Raw genomic sequence first — 4153 nt, forward strand, 5'->3', positions numbered from 1 at the left:
ACAGGGAAAAAAAGAATTAAATCTACAGTGAGGCCCTTTTTACACCCATTAGATTAGCTAAAAAAGGAAAAAGAAAAGACTGGCAATATTAAATATTTGCGATGATGTGGAACACATGAAAATTTAATACATTGCTGATAGGAGTGGTCCAGTCATGTTGGAAAAAAGTCTGGAAGTTTCTTATAAAATTAGACATATACTTACCCTTAACCCAGTAATTTCACTCCTAAGTATTTTCCCAGGAAAACTAAAAACATATGCCCACACAACATTTTTTACAAGGTGCTGATAATAGTTGTATTCATAATAGTCACAAAAGAAAAACAAACCAAATGTTCATCAACAGGAACATGGATAAATAATTTATGGATTATTCATATAGTATATCAATAAAAAGGGAAAAGTTTTGATAAACCTTACAATGTGAAATGATTTCAAAAACATTATGTTGAGTGAAAAACTCCAGACACAGAAGAAAGCATACTATATTATCCCATTCATTAAAATTCCAAGGACAGGCAAAACTAATCTATAGAGATGGAACTTAACAAGTGGTTGCCTCTGGAGAATGGAGATTAACTGGAAAGAGACCCCAGGGAACTTTGTCCAGTGATGGAAATGCTCTATATTTCATTTTGGATGGTATTTGCACACATGGATAGGATTGTCAAAAATGCCAACTGAACACTTGAGATCTGTGATAAATATTACATTTTTAAAAAAGAATACTAGACAATATTTTGCTATAACTCTCTCTGCACTTGTGTTTATGTGGGTATATGTGGATGTATGTCTATATCTATGTGTGTATGTATGTATGTATGTATCCATACAGATGCACATACATATCTAAATCAGAAAGTAATCTCCTGAATAATTGAAATGGTTACTTTCTGCCAGATAAATTTTTTCATAAAGATACGTGGACATAGTAGAAACATACCAGATATTTTTGCTTTTGCCATTAATACCCAGGCATCCCCAAATAGAAAATAATACTGTAAGTTAAGATAAATGTCTTTTTCTCCAATATTACTTAATACGATTTTATTACCATAAGCAAATTGAGGAAACTGAAAGAGTGGAAATTACAGTATCTGAAGTTAAGTTCATTTTACTTTAATGACTAATTTGTTGGTTATTTTAACCCATGGCTTTGCCCATGCAAATGGCCTGGTAGTTAATTTTCCATTTTTGTCCTCCCTTTCTTTTTTATTTATTTATTTTGCCAAACATGATTAAAAATCTAACAAGACAAACAAAAAAAGAGGTTAGCATATTTTTTTCTCTGTCAAGAATGTCAAGAAATTATTCTTCACTAACTAGTAAGCATCTCCCCGCCCCCCATTTTGTTCTTTGCACTTTATATTTTATACAGAGAAAGTGGGGGGCAGGAGGGAGGCTGGACAAATTGCTCATCCCAACCTCACTGAATAAGGAATGATGCAGAAGCCAACATGGGAATACTCCATATAGGAAGAAACATCAGCCTTTAGAAGTGTGTTATCCCTGACAGCCAACATTTATAGACCACCTAATATGTGTCCATCATTTCTCTCCTTTTTTTTTTTTTTTTTGCTGAGTATTTCATTAAGTCTAATAACAACTCCATGGGGTTGTCTAACTGTTTCAAATACCATAATGAGTGTTGGCAATACCAAGAAAGTAGTTATATATAAAAGTCTACTTTTGCTTTATAAGAAGAGGATTAACTCTTGAACAAGCAATCAGCAGTTATTAGTTATTCAAGTATGTTCTTTGACAAAGCCCTAATGACAATCACCCTAACCTAACAGAGAAAACCAAAACAAAAAACTACCATTACGATGTCAACAACAAAATGTTTATTCCTTAATGATACATTTCCAGTGAAAAGTTCTAGAGTATATTGCTCCAGGTAATGGCTGATGTACTTCATTTCATTTTTAATCATTACTTGTGCATAGAGTGTTCAAATTGTCTTCCTCATGTGCGTAATATGATTTCCACTCTGGTGTGATTTTCACTTGCTCCTTTTGTACACAACCACATCACTCTGCAGATCCATAAAAATAGCTCTTTCTTGCACCGCTTGCAGTAGAAAATGATGTGTTTGTAGTTTCAGCACTGCTCATATTGTGTGAGTAATGTCTGTATTTGATCATCTGGGTGCTTATTAGTCGAGGCAGAACATTCAAATTTGCTTTAAAAAATTTACACGAAGCAGCTACTCTTTCATTAGAGGTGGGTGGGGAGAAAATGGAATATGGAAGACCTAGGTTTATCTCTTTACACAGTGACCTTTCTTGGAGCACCCCAGAATTTAATTAGATGGCACAGCCCAGAGAGTCAGTTCCTACGTCTTCACTCGGCTGGTGGTTGTGGGGAAATACAGCTAACTTTGAATTATGAATTTGCAAAAACCACGGACAATCCCCTACCTCGTTTGAGACACTTATTTTAAATTATTAAAATACTGTTGATTCTTTTACCAGAACACTGAACAGATTTTCATGTTCTTTCCTTCGTGTATAGGCAGAGTGCAGTGCTAATGAGAAGAAAAATGGTTTAAAAATTAAAAAGAAGGGAAAAGGGAGAACACAGATAAATCTTGCATACTTCACTGTATGGGTAATGAGTCCCTAAATGTTTTCATTGAGGGTGAGCTCAGGACAGACCTGGAAAAAATCAAGCTGGTGTTTACCTCACATCAAGAGGATACATCAGGAAAGAAGACGAGGCTAAGTGAAAACTAAGTCCTACAGGTTATAGCTGGACTCTGGGATTTTTCCACTTTGTCTTTTTGAGAAAAGAGGCAAAGGAAGAAACAGGGGAATCATAGGCAAAACAACAAAAAAAAAACCAAAAACCTAATTTTTACTGTGAAAGATGAGGTTGTTTTAGTTTTCTGCATGTGTCATGTATTTTGTTCCTTTTTATAAAATCTAATTAAGAAATATGTATATAAAATGCATGATCTTCTATTCAAAAAATCTGTAGAATGCACACTAAAAATTCATTTCCAGATCCCAAGAAATGATTGGTAAACTTCTATCTTATTTCTTTTACATATCTCTAATCTCTACATTTCTAAGTCTGCTTCTACATTAAGACAATTAATAAAAAATGAAAAACTCACAAATGTGATGGTTTTATATTTTCATATAATTTGCCAAACAACTTTCCTGGTAGAAATCTTCACTGACCAGAATTTTTTTTCTAAATGAACAATTTGTTAGTCATTGATTTCATGTCATATGGATATAGTCTTGAGTCTGTTTCTCGCTCTGAGTCTTAGCTCCTAGAAACATGATATCTCTGGAGAAATTTTAAAGTAAAGGGAATTGGTTAAAATCTCACACTTGAGACTTTTAGAAAAGTCATAGTGTTTGTGCATATAGGTTGTTCTTGATTCCAAAACCGCAGATAGGGAGACACCCCCTAAGAGTTTGTGAAAAGCAGAGAAGTACTACATAAGAATAAAATTAAATTAAAAGAGATGAAGTAAACCCCAAGGAATGAACTAAAGAGATTCATTGAATAGGGAAAACCAATGAGAGAAGCAGCCCATGTTTATATTGTACTCATACTTACCTTGAAACTAAGAGATAAAAATTGTAACATTTTTGGCTTTTATTTGCTCACACCATTTTATTGTCCTTATATCTCTTGACAGGGGCAATCTTATCTATAGGTGTAGCGCCAGACTGGTTGGGAGAAAGGGCATTTTGAATGGAAAGTCGTTTTCTCTAGTTACTCTGGAGCTCACATAACAGCACCATTTCCAGCCAGCACAGCCAGAACATCAGCTCAGGCGTCTTAACTCAGCCTCCTGCTACTGTGATGCTTTCTGACACGTGCTCTATGTTTCTTGTTAAGAGTCTGAAATCAAGTTGATTGTCTTTTTGATTTGTTTGTTTGTGGGGAGAAGAGGCAAAGAACATAAGAGCAACTTGTTGAGAGTAAGAGGTATTGGCATGAGTCTAAGGGATATCCAGCCAAAGAGAGTGGGTGCATTGCCCACATAACACTTGTCCTTCCTCTCCAATCCTCCCAGTTCTAGGCTCCTGGTGGCCCTTCCTCCCTCAACGAAACTACCAAAACTTCATGCTGCTGGTCTTCTCCAGCAACTGCCCGTTTTTCCCATGTCCTAACTATGAAGTTGCCACAAAAA

This window comes from Propithecus coquereli, unplaced genomic scaffold (assembly GCF_000956105.1).
Source record: "Propithecus coquereli isolate 6110/MARCELLA unplaced genomic scaffold, Pcoq_1.0 Scaffold194, whole genome shotgun sequence".
Lineage (NCBI taxonomy): Eukaryota > Metazoa > Chordata > Mammalia > Primates > Indriidae > Propithecus > Propithecus coquereli.